The sequence below is a fragment of the Halichoerus grypus genome, chromosome 5 (assembly GCF_964656455.1).
Source record: "Halichoerus grypus chromosome 5, mHalGry1.hap1.1, whole genome shotgun sequence".
Classification (NCBI taxonomy): Eukaryota; Metazoa; Chordata; class Mammalia; order Carnivora; family Phocidae; genus Halichoerus; species Halichoerus grypus.
Genome location: NC_135716.1, coordinates 31,217,652 through 31,238,523, shown reverse-complemented (window position 1 = coordinate 31,238,523; position 20,872 = coordinate 31,217,652). Strand labels below are relative to the sequence as shown.

General features: G+C 37.6%; 1 protein-coding gene and 1 pseudogene across 4 annotated transcripts in view; one reads left to right on the top strand and one right to left on the bottom strand.

Annotated features, from left to right (window-relative positions):
* Positions 1-20,872, top strand: part of OXR1 (oxidation resistance 1) — a 437,299-nt gene that overhangs the window by 137,722 nt on the left and 278,705 nt on the right. The window lies entirely within an intron of this gene.
* On the bottom strand, positions 1,045-2,224 carry LOC118530424 (nucleophosmin pseudogene; annotated as a pseudogene).

The following is a 20,872-nucleotide window of genomic DNA, read 5'->3' as shown; positions in this document are numbered from 1 at the left end:
ATAGTCTGAACTGAAAGATTAATTTCATTTTATGGGATTAGACATAACTTGAAACACGATGGAAATCAGTATGCAAATCAGACTTTACACTAAGCTCTTATTTTTTTCTAGAAATAATACAACTCATCTGGATAAACATGTACACAGTATTCCAACCCTTCTTTAAAGGGTTAAAACTGAGCTCTCAGAAAGTCAGTAGCCTATGATATTTAACACTCTGGGGCAGAAAAGAAGGAAAACATTTTTGTGTGAAGGGGAGAAAAATCACTTGTGTTTTAAAATACCTTTAAATATTGAATGTATATGGACTTGGCAGAATGATGTACGGGGAAAAGAAAAATTTATATATGGTAGCATTAAGAGAGAAATTTAATATATAAGAAAGCCATTCTGAAGCAAATTTGACAGTTTTAAATTACTTTCCTTTTAAAGATATAGCACCTTGTAAAATTGATTATGAAATGGAAGTCATATATCTTTATTTGTTAATTTGTAGAATTTATGTTTTAACATTTATCTTTACTCTCTAAAGTCATGAAGAATATATCTTTCTTATCAGTTTCCTTATACCTGAAAAATAAATGTGTCATTCCTTACTGTTTCACTAATGGATCACTTTAGTTTAAGTTTAGTTCCAGTAAAGAAGTTACTTTGGAGTTTATGTGAAAAAGGAAATTAGCTGCATTTTAAAATCGCTGTAAACCATTAATATGTGAAATCTCTTATAAAATCACATACTCCTAAATCTTTATACTCATTAAAATAATTATGTTTACTGGTATTTGGTAGTAAAAATAGTTTATATGTAATGTGGCTTGAAGTATTAGTAAGATACCACACCATAACTGGTATGGCCAGTGAAGGTATTAATATTTGAGAAGTGTTCTCAAGTCAAAGAGACTGTGTCCTCTTTTCCCAATGCAATTGTTCTATACACAAACCATGCATTAAAAAAAAATCACTATACAGTTACTACATTTATTTTTCAGTTTACATTAACTGAATACTAGTAATTTTTTTTTACTTTATTAAAATACTGTTTATTTCACATGTATATTTTTGTCTCCCCACCATTTCCATTTGTCTGACCACCACTACTACTATGTCCTATCATAACATTCCATACATACTTAAAACTAAGCAAAGGGTGGAGTTCCATCTTTAAACAGGCATTTTGGACAACACATTCTTGGCAATGGAACCTGGACAACATTTATCAGGCACAGTAGGGAAAATTCTCACTCTGCATTATAAAAAGGACAGCCAGATATCAACTGTTACAGAAATGAAATAAGATGGAAAATTTTAACAAACTGTTTAAACTGTTTTCTTAAAGAGACTTCCTCCACTGCCAGAGATCTTGAATAGCCTCTTGGTCAGTCATCCAGAAGCAATTCTTCACATAACTGATGAACTTGGCTTCCACTTTGGGAAGAGAACCACCTTTTTCTATACTTGCTTGCATTTTTGCTTTAATATCTTCTACAGAACTAGGTCCTTTCGGGTTTTGGGAGTCTTTTCCTGTTTTTTGAAAGATTCTTGACCTTTTGTTTTTGGTGTTGATGGTTTTGAGTCTTTTCCATTCTGGTTTGATTTTTGTGCATTTTTGGCTGGAGTATCTCATATAGATTTCTTTACTGGAGCCTTTTCTTCAGCTTGCTCATCATCAAAATCATCATCATCATCATCATCTTCATCATCATCGTCATCTTCATCATCATCTTCATCAGCAGCAAGTTTTACTTTTTTCTGTGGAACCTTGCTACCACTTCCAGGGACAAAACGCTTTCCAGATATACTAAGGAGTTTCACGTCCTCTTCCTCTTCATCTTCTGACTCTGCATCTTCCTCCAAAGCTACTAAGTGCTGTCTGCTAATATGCATAGGCCCTGAACCACATTTTAACCATAAGACCACAGGTGGGTTATTTCAAAGCCCCCAAGGGAAACCGTTGGCTGTACAGACATTTTCAAAGTTGCCAGTGTGACTTTAATTGGACTGCCTTCATAATTCATTGCCTCTGCTTCAAGAATGTGCAATTCATCCTTTGTACCAGCTCCTAAACTGACCGTTCTTAAAGATAGCTGGTGCTCATTTTCATCATTATCCACCTTAAAGTGATAATCCTTGTCAGCCTTTAGTTCACAACCAAAAAGATAGTTCTGGGGTCTCAGGGGGCTCATGTCCATATCCATCGAATCTTCCATGGGGTGGTGGCACGCACTTAGGTGGGAGAGAAGGTGGGTGGAGATAAATGACTACTGTTCCACAGAACAGCCGCACAGGATGGAATCACACAGGGGAGAGGAATACTAGTAATTTTTAAAAATACTTAAAATCTCATCAGATTCAGAAGAGAAGAGTGACACCTTGCCAATGAATTGGTCTTCATTCCTGAAGAGATGACCCATCATGAAAGCCACAGTATGAGGAACTCTTGCTAAATAAGAAAATTACCCTATGTAAACAGAAGCAAGATCAATGGTCTCTGAACTTTTTTGAGGGTACATACCTATCAATAAAATATGTGCCTCCAATACATGTTTGTGTATGTTAATAAATTATGTATATGAACTACTATAATATATTCTATATGTGATAAAACATATTCCCAAAATAGAATTATTAACATAAATAGAAACATTAACATCTTTCATACCACTTCCAAATAGATGATTTTGTGGAATACCAAGTATACCCTGCCCCATACACACATACACACTGTTAAAAACATGAGTATAGAATTCCCATCCTCCCTGGACCTCTTAAAATAGTTCTGAGTCATATAGTTGGAAGTCCCAATTGGAAAACTCAGATTTTTTTTTTTTACCTATTTATAAGTGTATTAGTCAGCTATCACCAAAATATAAGATGCAATGACCCTCGCAAAACACAGTAGTTTAAAACAATAAGCCTTTATCATTATTCACATGCCTATAGATCAGCTGGATGGTTGTGGCCTCAGCTGGGCTCACTCTCTGTGGTTAGTTGTTGGGGGGCGGGGGGCAGTTTTGCTGATCTTGGATGGGTTTTCTTACATGGCTCGCTGTGGACTGGTTCAGGATTGCCTCAGCTGGGACATCTCGGCTCCCTTCTACATGTTTGTCTCTCATATTCCTTGGGAAGGCTAGACTGGTAGGTTCTCAATGTGATCTCAGAGAAATAAGATTAGAAACATAAATGACCAAATGCTCTTTCATGCCTCTGCTTTTATCAGGTTTGCTTCTATTTGGCCAAAGCAAAGCAAGTCACTTGACTGAGCTCAGTCAGATTGGGAGGGGAACACAAATGTAAAGAGGAAAAACCATGAATATGAGAGGCCAGTAATTAGGACCATTAATGCAATCAATCTACAATATCAAGAAAGTCTCTTTTCCATTAAATATATGCAAATGGACTGATAATTTCCAGATAGCTATAAGAGCTACCAGCCAAAAAAAAAAAAACAAAAAAAAAACAAAAACAAAAACAAAAAAAAAAAAAAAAAAGAGCTACCAGCCAATTATACCCCAGTGTTCTGATTATTTAGGGTAGTTCTCTGGCCATAGAGGCTATAGATGTTTAATTTTTTTTTTTTCATAATTCAGCTCGTTGGAAGTTTAAGTTAAATGTTAAAATTGTATTCCCAAAGGGTTTTGTCATCACTGACTTAGGTTGTCTGGGCTCCAAGGATGCAATAAAGGTAGAATTGTGACTGTCATAATCATGCATACATTGGTCCCCATGTGAATACTGCTAAGTCTACACAGAACACTGTGCAGTAGAGAAAGTAAGCCTCCTTTCATGAAGCATTGGCCTAAAATTAAAGAAGAAATGCAATAAAATTCTATAATTTAAGTTAAAAATTGATAATTCCAAAAAGAAGACACAGTATTCTGTGTCCTATAGTATATTTTACACAATACATTATTTAAAGGACAAATACGCCCCAAAGTGGGGCGGGGGGGAAGAGCACCTCTTTTTAAAAAAACAAAAATTCTGAATGATCACTTTGTGTCTATTTTTGAGGTAACTTATAAATGTCCCAAATTCTATGTTACCATCTTAGAAAAAATTGTTCATTTAAAGCATCATAAAATACTCAAAAGACTAAGAGTAATAACATCTTCATCTTAAGTCACGTCATGTAATTTTCTGTGTTTTCTAGATGTACTGGTTCAAATAAAGAGCTGAAGGACTTTTCAGAATGCATATTCACCCTTATAGCATTAACTATCATTTCTGGAATGCTCATTTTTTGCCATTTTAGAGCATTCATTTAGTACTCATAACTCTGTAGCTAAGTTTACAGATTTACAGATTAAATAGATTTGGGAAAGTTAAGTAACTTGCCCAAGGTCACAATCAGTTGTAGAGTCAGAACTAAACCCTGTGCTGTCTAATCTTAATCATTACACTGTATTGCTTATTATTACATAGATTTTTAAATATTATTCAGAATTTTTAGAAGATGAATAATATGAAGAGTGCATACAACGGAAGTCAAAATGGTCCTTGGTATTGGCCAGGAGAGAAGGTCCTGTGGCTGGCCGGCATAAATATCCAGCATTTCCCTAGGGTTCTAGATGCCTCTGACTCTAGATGCCTCTAGATATTCTAGATGCTCAAAAACATTAATGTTGACCCAGTCATGATTGTGTTTTCACTGAGCCAACTTCTCATTATTATCTGGTCCCACAACAACCAATAGTGTCTGGCCCTATGGGAGTTTGATTTATTATAATTGATTAAATTTGCATCTAGTTAAATAAAAATTAACCAGGAAAAATGTTTCAGGGGATTCTTTGGCTTCTATCACTGTACACGAAGTCTTTCAAAACTATGTATGTTACCCTCAAAGTGCATTTGATGAATACCCTAAAAATGAAGATCTATTCTAAAATGTAGTTACCAACTATCCTTTTGACCATCCTTACTTCATCAGTAAAACAACCTCAGGTATTCAGTTTTGGAACTGTCATTCAAATTAAGTGAACAGGCTTCATTTAAGGAGCTATTTCTGTATTTCTGTAACTATAGCTAAGACATATTCTAGAAGCAATTTGAGAGAGTAAGTTGGCTAAACTTTGGCAGGTGAATTAGCTATTCCCAAGATGCTTCTAAATAAAGTTTACTTTCTAAGCCTCTGTTATACTCCTATAACTGTGCCAGAACAGTTGTTTATTTAGTGGAATTCTACCATTATTTAAACCTTTGGTAAGGCAAACCTAGATTTTAAAAAGTAGAGGAAACATTGGCTATGCGTGTGGGCAGCATTTTTAACCACAGAAGATGAGGATAGAATGAAAGCTGTAATCTCTGAAGAGCTTGCTCCCCTTTGTCCAAGAGATGAATCTTACCTCTTTACCCTCAGGAGCCTCTATCCATAAAAAAATAATTCCATCATACTACCTTAGATAAATACAGTGAAAAGGTGAAATCCCTTAAAGTCCTTTATCAAGAAGCTTTTCAATGAAGTAATTATTTCTTTCTTAGTAAAAAACTAATCTTTATCCTTTGGAGAAGAATTAGAAAATGCATGTAAACAAAAGGGAGAATATCAGAATTATCTATAATTCAATCATCCAAGTAAACCTGTAACTATTGTGGCTTTCCTAGGATTTTTCTGTATATTTAATGGATTCATACTGTTGTGATTTGTCATTTGCTTTTTCCTACTAAAATATATACTGTAAATATTTCCCATGTCATTAAATATTCTTCAATAATATGATTTTAATGGCTACCTAGTAAAAGAGGGCAAACATTCTATTAAATATTCCATTATGTGCTTAATCAAGTTCTCTGTGTCACAGATTGTTTCTTAATTTTTCACCTTTAGGATAACACTACAATAAGCATACATCTAACAAAATCTTCCAACATCCAGAATTATTTCTTTGGCATAAATTCATAATAGTGGAAATAATGGCCAAGGTGTGTGTAAAATTAGAAGTCTATAATGAATTTTGTCAGATTGTCCTCTTTTAAGGTCTTACCCCACCAGCAGTTTTATGAGGTTCAAATTTCCTTGGACTCTCTCTATTATTGATGACTATAATTTAATTTTTTCCTCCATCTGAGGAATTATTTTAAATGATGCCTTATTTTATTCATGTTTCTTTTATTAGTGAGAATGAACATTTTTCTTATGCATTTTAGTGTTTACATTTCTTCCTTTTGAAAATATAGGTTTCTCTTTAAACCATCTCCAAGATTGTTATCTGTTTAGCCTAACTTGAACTGACATTTCCTTCATCATGATAAAAAAAAATAATTTGAAGACTTATTTGAGATTAGCCCATGAAAACTGAGTACTGCAGTTCACTCAAGTTTGTGGGCATTTGGCATATTTTTAACTTCAAACAATTTAGCGTTTAGTATTATTTGTTTATTTTGTTACAGTCTTATAAAGAATATTATTACTTCTTTGTCCAAATGCATTTTGTGAAAGTGTTAGATTCACGACTGAATAACAACAATACAAAAAATTAAAATAAAAAGAAGTAAAGGTATGAGTAAGTCCCGATCCTTATTGGTCCTATGTCCTTTATCTTTTAGGGTAGTAAGAGGGACATTCCATCTGCAGTAATATGGCTATGTAGACCAGTTTCTTTCACTGAAGTGTCTTTTGTTTTCTAGAGTTAATCCTTTATCTTGGAACCCTTAGCTCCCATTCTTGGAAGAATGACCTGAACAGGGGCGCCTGGGTGGCTCAGTTGGCTGGGCATCTGACTCATGGTTTTGGCTCAGGTCATGATCTCAGCATCCCGAGATTGAGCCCCACGTTGGGCTCTGTGCTCAGCGTGGAGTCTGAGATTCTCTCTTCCTCTGCCCCTCCCGCTTGTGCTCTCTCTCTCTCAAATAAATAAATAAATCTTAAAAAAAAAAAGATCTGAACAAAGACTTGTGAGGAAAAGAAAGCAAATACATAACACCTGTGCAAAAGCAGCTTCTCAGTGTCAAACATCACTGCACCTCTCTGAGGGAATGGTGTTGACATAGGTCTATTTATTTGTTCATTCAATAAATAGGTGCTCAGGACTGGCATCAGGGGAGTGGGCTGTGATTTTAAGAAGTTAGGGAAGTCCTCTGATAAAAGAGGAAATATAAATGGAAACTTCTTGAAGAGGGAGCATGGAAGGAACACCCAGTCTGGAACAGAATGAACAAGGGAGAGGAGTAGGAGCTGAGGTGGAAGTCAAGGGCGAGACCGCAAAGGGCCTGCTAGGCCGACTGGAAGAGGGCGCCTGGAACTGCTCCTCACTCTCTAGGTGACCCTCTCTGTGCCTGGGCTGCTTCATCTATTGTATGGGATAATGACGCTTCCCTCGCTAAGTTGTGAAGATACAGTGTGCTGATCCATCTAAGGTGCTTAGAACAGGGCCTGGCACTTTAAAGGCACAGCAGTTGTCTGTTATTATTATTTAAAAAGAGATTTCATTTGAGTGAGAGAGAGAACGAGAGAGAGAGAGAGAGAGAGAGAGAGAGAGAGAGAGAGCATGAGCGGGGAGGAGGGGCAGAGGCAGAGGGAGAAGCAGGCTCCCCGCTGAGCAGGGAGCCCAGTGTGGGGCTCCATCCCAGGACCCTGGGATCACGACCTGACCAGAAGGCAGAAGCTTAACCAATGAGCCACCCAGGTGTCCCCTGCTATTATTTTTTTAATTGCTGTCCAGACTCTAAAGACCTGTAATTTATGGCATATCCATCCCACTTTTCTTATGTTGTATGTCTTCTTATATTCGGTCTTTTAAGATAATCATGCCTGAATCTCAAGTAGCTTTATGTTGTGGAAAATATTCATATTCATAAACTGATGTTTTCTGTCCTTCAAGAAGTGGGGTTATAGGTGACGAAAAGGAGTTTCAGTGTGGTCCTGGACTTCTTCTGGAGCATCTCAATACATGGGTGAAAGTGATATTCTCTGCATAAGTCACTGAATAATTCCTAGCTTATTTCTCTAGGAACATGATCAACTTCACAGAATATAGTGATTAAGAGTGAAGATCCCGGAGACAGATTGTGTGGGTTTGAATTTGAGTTTTGCTGCTTACTCAGTGGTAGTCTTGGGCAACTTTTTAAAACCCTTTATGCCTTAGTCTCTATAACATTAGGAATGATAATAGTACCTATGTCAGAGTTCTTTTTTTTTTTTAAAGATTTTATTTATTTATTTGACAGAGAGACACAGCGAGAGAGGGAACACAAGCAGGGGGAGTGGGAGAGGGAGAAGCAGGCTTCCCGCCAAGCAGGGAGCCTGACGTGGGGCTCCATCCCAGGACCCTGGGATCATGACCTGAGCCGAAGGCAGACGCCCAACGACTGAGCCACCCAGGTGCCCCCAGAGTTCTTTTCTGAGGATTAAATGAAAGCATAGGGAATACTACTTACAATGTTGCCTAGCTTGTAGTAAATAATAAATATTAAGTACTATTACTACAATCAGTATTTTAAAGTGACCTACCAGTAAATAAGTAAATGAAAATTGGAATTATCACATCAGGAAATTTGTCACAAATATCTTTGACATTCTCATATTTCCCCCTCTCTTACTACAACTAAGTGAAAATTGTGAGAAATTGCCTCATCAGTGATTTCTTCTCATTGATCTTAATGCTGTGCTGTGCTTCCATGTTCGGTGGACTGACTCATGACTGCATTCACTGAAGCCGGGAGACGGCAGCACACAGCTTCCTGGAAGATTTCAACAACAGGCTCACAGCTGTGAGTGATGTGGGTCTCAGAGTCAGCTCTCGTTCTGGATACGTTTTTAAGAAAATAAAAGAAATGGGTATATTCTGAAGGAAACATCACTGTGTATTGAAGCCAATTGCTTTAACTTGGCAGCTGCTGTTATTGTGACATGACTGTGGCTGTTTTTCCTTTCTTCCTGGAATATTAGCACAGGAATATTAATTTCCGTAATTCTGCTATTATCTGCAAGGAGAGTGCTTGATTATTTGGAGCTATGTGAAGAAGAGGTTCTGCAGACTAATCTAATCCTCTAAGAAAGTCTGAGAAATCTCTTGGATAAAAGGCTAGTGATAAATCAATGTGTGGTATCTCAATATGGAATAAATAATCAGATGCCTGGGGGCAGATGGGCTTAGTTGGGAGACAGGGACTGGAATGTTTCTGCCCTTAACCTTAGTGATGAAAATATTAGCATTTATAGCATTTACAATACATTTGGCTGCAAATAAAATTATTTCTAATGCTGTTTAAATAGAAACTTCTGGGGCACCTGCGTGGCTCAGTTGGTTAAGCCTCCGACACTTGATTTCAGCTCAGGTCATGATCTCACATTCCTGGGATTGAGCCCCAAGTTAGGCTCCAGGCTCAGGGCGGGGGGGGGGGGTTCTGCTTGAGGATTTCTCTCCATCTCCCTTTCCCCCTCCCCCCTGCTCGTGTGTGCCTGTGCATACACTCTCTCTCTCTCTCAAATAAATAACTCTCAAAAAGAAAAAAAAGAGAAAAAGAAACTTCTGTGATGATGGAAATGTTCAATAATTGCACTGTTCCATACTGAGGAACCAAGTTTATTATCTTATTTAATCTTGATTAATTTAAAATTTAAAGCCACATGTGGGTAGTAGCAACCATATCGGGCAACATGATCACTTAAATAAGTATAAGGTCTATTTTTCTCAAATAAGAAGAAATCTGGAACTAGAAAGTACAGGAATACTGTGGGTGCTTAAAGATATTTATTGAGGCAATGAGTTCCTTCAGTGTCCTTTCTCAGCAGCCCTAAGTTTTAACTTTCATCCTCTTGGTCACAAAATAGTTGCACCCTGATGCATCTACTCTGTATTCAACTTAAGAAAGAAGTTGGGTAAATCAGTTAGGCCTTTACCTTTGGAGGCTCCTCTGTATTAATCCCAAAGACTTTCACCTACCTCTAATTGGCCAGGACTTGTCACATGGCCACCCCTGCCTGCAAGAGAGGCTGGGTGTCCAAGTATTTCTCTTACTAACTTTTATTGTAGAGAAAGCAAAAGAATGAGAAGGTTAGAATGGATATGGAGTGTACTGGTCTATGGTTTTGCCATAGCAGACATTTAATTAATTATCCTATGGAATTCCATAATTCCAGGTCTGGAGTAGTTGCTATCTTTTTCAAAGATCTAGGTGATAAATTATAAATGACACTAGATTTGGGATTTAAGACTGTTTAGTACCATATAGAATATAGGACTAGAACTTTGATGTATTGGGATGATAGAGAATTTTACATTTTCGAAAAACTGACTAATGACTGACTAATGTAAGTGGACTTTGAAGTATTAAAAACAACTTTGGTACTTAGGAAATAAAGATATTAGAGTTAGAAATTCAAAACCACATTTCAACATATATAAGCAGCTCATGGTTATGGGATTCGTGATAGGCATGGTTGGGTGTACCATGTGCCCATTGGTCATCCTGCAAGACTCCCCCCCCACCAACATTAATATTTATCCTCTCAACCATGAGCAAATATTTAGAACCTCCTTTTACAGAATAGGAACCTGAGGCTTATAGCAGTTAAAGTACTTGTCCAAAACTTCATAACCATTGTGTGGCAGAGTCAGGATTCAGATCCCAAGTGTCAGAAGAAAGAAGAAGCCAGGGCTCTGCAGTCACTCAGCCTGGGGCTCACAGTCTGGTTCCTCCGTTTACTATGTGATCTTTCGAAGATCCATTATCTGTTCATGTTTGTTCCCCTGCTGGAAACTCCTTCACAGTTGCTACCGTATTAGATAAAATTGGCTCGCAGTACCTCACTCTCCACCCTCTATCCCCCCAATGGGGGAGGGGAGGATACCTGCCCAAGACCGTAGTTAAGAATTTCTTCTAGGGGCGCCTGGGTGGCTCAGTTGGTTAAGCAACTGCCTTCAGCTCAGGTCATGATCCTGGAGTCCCAGGATCGAGTCCCGCATCGGGCTCCCTGCTCGGCAGGGAGTCTACTTCTCCCTCTGACCCTCCCCCCTCTCATGCTCTCTCTCTATCTCATTCTCTCTCAAATGAATAAATAAAATCTTTAAAAAAAAAAAAAAAAAAGAATTTCTTCTAATTATCTTTAGCTCCCAGCAGGACATCTGGCACATAGTAGACACTTAAGAAATAATTATCAGCCTATAACAGAGATCAATAAACCTCCCATTTTGGGAGGACTGTTAGGTTATATAAAGATAAATAAATAAATACATATATATATTTTTTTCTCTATTGGGGATGGTTGAGGGTTTTTTTTGAGAATCTTTGGGTTTCTTAAGGCTTGTTCATGTTCAGTGTAAATATTTTCCAGTAATTTCTGTAATAATGTCTGTCTTTGAAGTGATGGTTATAGAGATTTATGTTCACTTAAAATGGAAACTAAGAATAGAAGGATTTCTGTAGCCTATTCTTTGTGTGTGTGTGGTTAGAACTTTAATGCCTTTATTTACATAATAGACGGGTATCTTTTATTCTCTTTAAGCATTTTTCCCTGAAGTCATAATCCCTTGTAAAATGAATGTATCCAAAGGCCCATTGCAAAGGGTTGAAAGAAACTTCATGTATTACATAAACCAATGGACTGGTTTAGTTTGCCTAGCCTTAAAAGAGAACCAATAGGATGAAATTAACATTTAAGAATACAGTTGTATATAGCACAGATGGGAATGAGAGTTATGTTTATCCCATACTCTCTTCAAATATAGAATTGTGCTCTTTACCTATCTGACTTCACTTCAGAACTAAGTGAAGGAACATTCATTACTATGTTTAAAATAGCTGGCTTGGTTTTAACAGCTGCCTCAGGAAGAAAACTGTATTGATTTTGTAATTCTAAGAATAAAGACTTCACTTACCTAACTCTTTCCTCCTCTAAACACCTGCTGGGTGTAAAATGATACTCTACCTTTTCCAAAACAAAGCTGCTGCCTGTTTTATAGAAGTCATAAAACTTTGAGAACTAAGACAGATGCACAAAGTTTGGAGTATCTTAGAGCTAGCATTTCAGTTTGTCTTCTTATCATGGTCTTTCAAGTTCTGAGAAAAATAATAGAGCCTTCTTATGAATATCCCACTCTTGCAGTAGCAGTGGACTTCAGGGATTTCCTGGACCCTCCTCATTTCAGGTGAAAATGGTTTGGAAGACTCTTTGTCAGTCCCCTGTCAGTGGACAGGGACACAACCATATTCGAAATCCTGTTAGCTATCAGTCACTTTCCATAGGTTGTTTCCTATTCTCATAACTCTTTGAAGGAAACATTATTGCTCCATTTTATGGACTAAATTAATGCATCTCTGAATAACTAAGTAATTTGCTGTGGTGGATTACATTCCTTCTAATCCTCCTATTGAGAGGAGGAATTTAATTGCCTTTTCCTTGAATTGGGCTGGACTTCGTGGCTTGTTTGAGCAATAGTATGTGGCAGAGGTGATGTTCTAGGAATTCTGACTAGGTCATAAGAAGCCTTGTAGCTTCTGTCCACAACTCTGGGGACACTCGTTCTTGGAGTCCTGAGCTGACAGAAGAAGTCCTATTATCCTAAGGCCACCAGGCTCTGTAAGCCAGCGGTAACTCTTCTAGACCCCAGCCTTTTGAGCCACCCCAGCTGAAATTCCAGTATTATGGAGCAGAGATGAGCTGTCCCCACTCTGCCCAGTCCAAATTCCTGGCTTAAACAGTCATGAGATTTAAGAATAAGAATAAGATGAACATGATGGTGATGAGGATAAATTGTTGTTTAAGCCAGAGCAGATAGCTAGAACACTTGCCAACTTCTAACCAAGAGTTTCTGACTCCAGAGTCTGTGCTCTGTAATCTCCCTATAACTGTCAGCTGCTCATGTTCCTGTGGTGCTTTATTAAATTTATGATTTATAAGCACAAAAATAGAACTGAATGTTAAATTTCTCTTATAGGAGAATTAAGTTAAAGCCAGTTTACAATAACTCTGGCGTCATGCTTCATTTTTCCTTATATCCCCTAATCCAGAAGGGCTTTAAATATAAAGCCCTATGTATCTGTTTCTTCAACTGTCTGCCTCTCCTCCCCCAGAATATAAACTCCGTGAGGACTTTGTAGCTTCAACAGCATCTATATCAGTGTCTGGCGTGAGTAGGTGCTCAAGGAATATTCGTTAAATACATGAATTAATAAATGATTTACAGTGAAAAGAAGGCATAGATATTATTCTTTCTGTATAGAATATAATTCTTATGGAAAGATATGAAAACCAGAATATTACAAAGATAATAAAGCAAATATCTGGGTGCCCCAAGCCCAGAATTAACAGATGTTAAGATTATACCATATTCATATGGACAGCTTTTTCCTCTTAAATATTAGAAAGTTGAATCTGCCTATATTTTCTTATCCCCCTTTCTCCTGTCCCAGAGGCAGTGCTATCTGGATTTGACACATGTACTGTTATGTTTTTACTGCATATAATTTTATGTACAAACAATGTCTGCTTGGCTCTGCCTCCGAAATAAAGTATATCATAATTCCAATGCCTTTTCACCTGATCCTGCTACGCCCCTTAGTCCAGTGCTTGTCATCTTTTATGCTCCATCTTGCTACTTGTTCCTGGCTTCTTCGTCTGTCACAGCATCACCCCAACACCACCATCTCTTCTCCACCCACCAGCCAGATTAATCCTTCAAAAACATAACGTCAGATTGCATAACCTCCCTCCTCCTAGCCCTTCAGTGGTCTCCACCACACCTGGAATAAAATGTCCTTGCCATGCTCACCAGGGTTCTGTATGACCCACTTCCCAGCCTAACTTCCAGCCCCCCAGTGTCCTTCCTCCCTGTGCTTCAGGTGCCTCCTCTGGCCCCCTTGCTGTTTAGGGAGCAAAGTGGGCACATTTCCAAGCACATTTCCATCTCTGGGTCTTTGCATTTGCTCGTCCTGCCCCCTGGATTACCCGTCCATAGGCCTGTCTCATGTGGCTCCATCAGATTTTGTTCAAAAGTCACTTCCTGGTGGGGGTGGGGAGACCAATCAGTCTATAGTTGAACTGTCATCAGGATCCTTTACTAGGCTTTACTTTTCTCCGTGAAGTGTCCCACTACCTGACAGAATTTGTATATGTATATATGTGTGCATGCATTTATCTGTTTGCTGTTTATTCCCTAATCAGATTATAAGCTTTTGTTTGGTCAGGGATTCTATGATTATATCCTTTCTATGATTCTATGGTTACATCCTTTTGATGCCTAGAATAATGGCCGACACAAAGTAGATGCCCCCAAAATATGTGTTGAATAAAGAAATATAGGAATATACTATTCTATGTTTTTAAAAACTGTATATAAATTGTATCATACTGAATGTATCTTGTGGCAGTTTGCTTTTCTCAATCAACATTGTTTTCAAAATATGTCCCTGTTCAGATCTATCTATCACCTTTCTTTCTTTCTTTTCTTTCTTTCTTTCTTTCTCTTTCTTTCTTTCTTTCTTTCTTTCTTTTTCTTTTTTCTTTTCTTTTCTTTCCTTTCCTTTCTTTTCCTTTTCCTTCCTTCCTTCCTTTCTTTTTTCTTTCTTCCTTCCTTCCTTCCTTTCTTTCTTTCTCTTTCTTTCTTTCTTTCTCTTTCTTTCTTTCTTTCTTTCTTTCTTTCTTTCTTTCTTTCTTTCTTTCTTTTCTTTCTTTCTTTCTTTCTTTCTTTCTTTCTTTCTTTCTTTCTTTCTTTTCTTTCTTTCTCTCTTTCTCTCTTTCTCTCTTTCTCTCTTTCTCTCTCTCTCTCTCTCTCTCTCTTTCTTTCTTTCTTTCTTTCTTTCTTTCTTTCTCTCCATCCATCTATCTAGTCCAGTCTTTTTAACTGTGGTAATTATTATCCCATGCAGTTTATTTATCCCTCCCTCTACTTCTAGAGTATGGTTACTTTTAGTTTTTACTTTTCTAAACAATGCTGAAAGAAACATTCTTTTAAATATGCTTTCCTTATTCGTTTTTCCTTGTAGGTATATAACAAAATAAACATTTGTGGTTTTCTTCCCCCAGTAGTTAGATTCATCTATAGAAGTGATTACATTAAATTCTTTTTTGCTCAGAGGATTAGTCTGCCACCCACCAAAGGTCCATATGCAAACCTAAAAGTCATTTTAGGAGGGGAAAAAGACCAACATCACAAAACCTTTTTCCTTAAAGAACAGTTTAATATTATCTTTTAAATCTCATCCTTTCCTGTTATCGTGCTCTAAAGATGTGTATGTTCTGCTGCCAAAATTCAAGTGTAATGTTACCTCTGATTAAATTATTTTACTCTGATGTTATACGCATGCATGTTTGTGTGGGTGTAGATGGAAATATGATCATTTGAATTACTATGGTCCCAAGTGGCTTAAGCAAAACTAATATTCCACTAATTCATAGAGAAACTTTTCAGAGTTTTGCATTTGGCTTGCTAAGGTTTAAGAAAAGCCAATTTTATTACAAAATTGTGAACTTTGTTAAATGAAGAGGTGATGAGTAAAAACACTAGGAAAATTCATTGAGACCTATAATACTGAGGCATAATACAGACAATTTCCAAAAGAATTGGAACTTTCAACGTGCTTTGAAACAACATAGTTTACCAGTGATGTCATGTGTTTTGAATATGAAGCTATGAATGTCTAAAACAGAGAAGAAAAAAAAAGAACCCTGCTTTTTGGGGTGATAATTTTGCCTTCCTCATTGTTAAATGATTCTGGAAAGAAAAAAAAAAAGCTGAGTTCAATTTACTTAATTTGTAATTTGTAACAGTTTGGACAGCCATTAATCTAATCTTTACTTCAACATTTAAAAAGGTGATTTGTGCTTAGGAAAATTAATAAGTAATGTTAAAGATGAATGAAAATTATACCTTAATAAAGCCATAAAAAAAATTGAATAGATTCAGAAAACATCATTTTTCATTTATCAATTATTCATTGGGTGCCTATTACGAATCAGGTGCTATCCCAGATGCTGGGGACACAATTGTGGAAAAATCCTTGAGGTCTCTCTACTCCCTGTGAGCTCACTATCAGTGGGCAAGAGAGTTAATAAACAAGTAAACTAATACTTAGATGAGATAATGCCCCAGGGTGCTGTGAAGTGCTATGAAGCTGATAACACAGGGCAGTGTGATTGAAAGTGAAGTGGGGGTGGGGAGGGGAGCAGAATTGCTTGAGCTGTGGTGGCCATGTGGGCCCTCTGAAGAGGTAACTCTTGAGCTAAGAGGTGAAGGAGGCGTCAGCCATGCAGACATCTAGTAACAGTCTCTGCAGTGGAAGGAGCAGCAAGTGAATGGTGCTGCAGGTAGGAACAGGTTTGCTGTGCTGGAGGAAAACAGAGGTCTGTGTGGCTCAGGAAGTGAGGGAGAGGGTGGTAGAAGATGAGGTTGGTGGGACAATGAGGGGCTTTGAAGGCTTGGATAGGACCTGCATCTTATGCTAAGAATTCCTAGATATTCTTGTAAATCACCAGAAAGGTTTAGCAGGGAAATGGGATGACCAGATTTATATTTGTGTGTGTGTGATATTATACATATATAACATTATATATTATAATATTAATAATGACTATTAATATAAAAATTATAATTAGTAATAATATTGTAGGGGAGGCAAAATTTTACTACCACCTTCTTAGGATTTTTCAGCTGGATCTAGGAATTAAACTGACATAACATAGAATAACTGAAGAAAAACATGTACAATTTGAATGACAGGGGAGCCCTCATAAGGAAATGAAGACCCAAAGAAGTGGTAAAACCTACATGCATTTATTCTAGGTTGCATCATTGTGGAAAAGCAACTAAAATATACAGGGAGGCCAAAGAAAGACAAGAATTATTTTAGTAAGGTCTGTTTGCACACAAATATCTCAGCTTTGACTCCAGGTTGAAGAATGTTTCTTTTCTTCTGGTACAGGGAAGCCATCTTTCCGATGGGAGTTTTTATCTCCTTTTTTTCAGGAAGAAAGGGGAAGATTAGAATGTCCTTCCTGCATCTGCTGTTTCCCAGGTGCCTCCAACCCAAACTAATCCCCATGAGGAAGTGACATACCTATGATCGATATAATAATACGTAACAAACATATGATGCACACAGATTATATATAATATACGTATACAGTTGATCCTTGAACAACAGGTTTGAATAGTGCAGGTCCACTTATATGTGGACTTTTTTCAATAAATACAGTAAAATACTATAAATGAATTTTCCTTATGATTTTCTTCATTACATTTTCTTTCCTCCCACTTACTTTATTGTCAGAGTACGGTGAATAATACACATAACATACAGATATGTGTTAATTGACTATCTATGTTATTGGTAAGGCTTCTGATCAACAGGAAGCTCTTAGTGGTTCAGTTTTTGGGGAATCAAAAACTATACATGGATTTTCGACTACACAGGGGGTCAGCTCCCCCAACCTCTGTGTTGTTCAGGGGTCAACCTGTATGATATAATAAGTATATACAATATATTTATATGTTTTTATTTTATATATTTATATATTTTAGTGACCTTTCTGGCTACTACCTGGAGAGTGGATTGTAAGGGGCCATTAGTTGCAGAGGGCAAATCCTCAAGAGGTTGCCAGCAGTCCAAAAGAGAAAATGCATTAGTGAATTAGATCAGGCAAAATTTTTCAACCTAGGCACTATCGATATCTTGGGCCAGACCATTCTTTGCTGGGGGGGGGGGCTGTGCTGTGCATTGTAGGGTATTTAAGCACCATCTCTGGCCTCTTCTCACTAGATATCTGTAGCATCACCCACCTCCCTGCTCAGCTGTAACAGCCAAAAATATCTCCATACATTGCCAAGTGTCCCTGCTGGGGGCAAAATTGGCCCCAACTGAGAACTACTGTTGAGGTGATAATATGTGGGAAAAAGAAGCCAGTTTTAATATATAGTTGGTGGTGGAGCATAAATGACTTGCTGACTAATTGAATTTAGAAGGTCCAGGGTAAAGAAGACATTGGTTCTTGTACATGACCTCCATTTGCATGTAAATAACAATATTCTTTTTGCAAATTATACTTATCTTCAGTTTACTAATGCAGATCTTGAAGGACTCTTCTTGACAACAATGTCTTACTTGGGAGTTTTATTGCTATTTATATGTGTATTTCTGAACACAGGGAACCACAACGTAATTTACTAATCTGTGCTTGTCAGTTGTTCAGTCAGGTGTTCTCCCTAATTACTCTCAATAGTGAGGATCTGTGATGCTATGGAAGGAAACTAACTCTTCCTGGTAAATACCAGTACATCTGCTTAATCATTTATAATGGCCTGAATGATTCATGTATATTTGTGTGACTTTATAAGCACGTTGGGGACTTGTAGGTATGAATTTATGTCCCAGATGAAGAGCTAGTACATTCTCTCTATGTAGGTTGTGAAAGGGGCAGAGGTGACCATAAAGCTATGGAAAGTGGGTATAGTTTGACTTGAAATAACAGGGAAATGATCTCTCTGTTCTTTCGCTTTGCTGTCCAGTCCTCTGGAGCCATCCTGTCTTCACCCCTGTAGTGTGTGGCCCTGTCCCATCCCCTCCCTGTCTTCTCTAGGCTCAGCAGCCCCAGATATGACAAGCGTCCTCCATGTGACATATTTCCTCGCCTTTCAATGCTCTGATCACTTACTGCTCTGTAGGATGTGGTTGGACATATGTGCATGATCAACCATATCCTGTGGGCACCTAAACCTAAAATTAAGTTCCAAAAATGATCAGATAGATTAAGAGTAAAGTGAGACGTTGCTTCCTTTATTCTGGATGTTACATCTGTTTTTAAAAATCTCACTAGTTTGTTTGTTTGTTTGTTTTTTGAAGTCCACATGACATTTTTTTTTCTCTCCAAGGAAAACTTTAAAATAATAATGACTTTCTGTCTAAAAATGAAAATGGATACTATTTATAATGCTTTTGCTATAAAAATATATTGGAGTTAGTAATTATTGAAATTGGCATAAACAGAAACAACAGCTATCATTTCATGACTGCTGGTCATGTGCCAGGCAGCTAGCAAGGCCCTCGCATATGTTATTTCTAAAAGGCTTGATGCTTCTATCCAATGGATATTGTTATTCTCGGTTTATAGATTTGGAGACCTGATTTGAGAGGTTATGTAGTCTCACTCAGATTTGTATTGCTGGTGAGTAGTATATCCATGTTTCAAACATAATCTGCTTGGTTCAAGAGCCTATAGTCTTAACCACCTCACTTTCTGCCCCTTTTAAAGTCAAATAGCCACCATTGACTGAGTGCATCCCATTCTATTCCAGGCATTTTATGAGTATCATTTCAATTACGTCTCACCACAACCTAATAAAATGGGTGATTTGTTCCTGTTTTATCACTAAAAATATATACGGTTAAGAGAAGTTTGATACTTTACCATTTTTATCAGGACCTTTTGATTTCAAGTGACAGAAAACCTAGATATTAATAATTCATGTAAAGACAAAGGGTAGAACTGGCTTCCATCATGCCTGATACCAAAAGATATAACCTCCCTCTCTCCGTCTCTTGGCTGTGGTTTCCTGTCTGTGTTCCTCTCACACGTTGCCTTGCCTGTTAAGGTGGCCAAATGGCTTCCAGCAGCTGCCGCCTTACATCCTTTCTGCTCGCCAGTGCTTAGTGGACCAGCCATGCCTCTTTCCCTACAGTTCCTACACATTTCTGGAATTGAATACATTTTCCTTATTGGCTGGAACTGAATCACATGCTCCCCTGGGGGCAGGGAAATGGGTCAACACAAGTCAAACTCCATGGAGTAAAGAGAGGTGATACATTGTGCCCACCCTCAAAAAAGGGGATGACTGGTGAGCAAAACAAAACAAAATATCTGTCCATTATATGCACCTCTGATCCAGTAGCAGTAAATGACATAGTCAGGATTCAAATTCAGATATATAAAGCTCCATAGCACTTTCTCCTATCTTTTACACTGATCTCTTCATCTCCAGGTAATTGTCTTTAAAAATCCAGTGTGATATAATTTCTCAATTTCTGGAGCTTTTGTGAAAAAACAAATATGTCATTTTGTTGAGAAAATGACATTTCAAATCATCAGCATGCTTGTGATGTGTCTTTTAACAAAAGTAACAAGCTATCAACATATGGGAAAATATTTCTAGAAGATAGAAATTCTCTAGGTAAAAAAGTGTAATGATTTGGTGTCTAATTTCATAGTATATATATATATTTTTTTTTTTAAGATTTTATTTATTTGACAGAGAGAGCACAAGCAGACGGAGAGAGAGGGAGAAGCAGGTTCCCTGCTGAGCAAGGAGCCTGATGTGGGACTCGATCCCAGGACCCTGGGATCATGACCTGGGCCGAAGGCAGCCGCTTAACTGACTGAGCCACCCAGGCGTCCTTCATAGTATATTTTTACATTGAATAAAATGTTCCTCTTCATATCTCCAAAATAAAGGATATTTAGCATAGAATGGACTTTCTCCTCACCTTTCATTTTAGGGCTGCATTACTATTTTCTATCTTTCCCACTAATATAAATAGTCTTCAGCATTTCAACAATCTTTAGTTCAGTATCTTTGACCTTCGACTTTGGGGATAGTACCCTCCCCTTTGGAGAAATGAAGCAGAGGAGTGTAAGCAGAAAGAAATAATATAAATTAGTAGAAAGTGCGGGATTAGGAACCAGGAAGCCAGGATTATGGTCCCAATTTGACCCTCCCTGTAAATGAGGTAAATGAGGGATGGCAAATGAGGTTCTTTCTGAAATGATCACCTATAACCCTCTTATATAAAGTGTTTTATTTTTTTAAAGATTTTTATTTATTTATTTGACAGAGGGAGAGCGCGAGAGCAGGAACACAAGCAGGAGGCATGGGAGAGGGAGAAGCAGGCTTCCTGCTGAGCAGGGAGCCCCATGCGGGGCTCGATCCCAGGACCCTGGAATCATGAC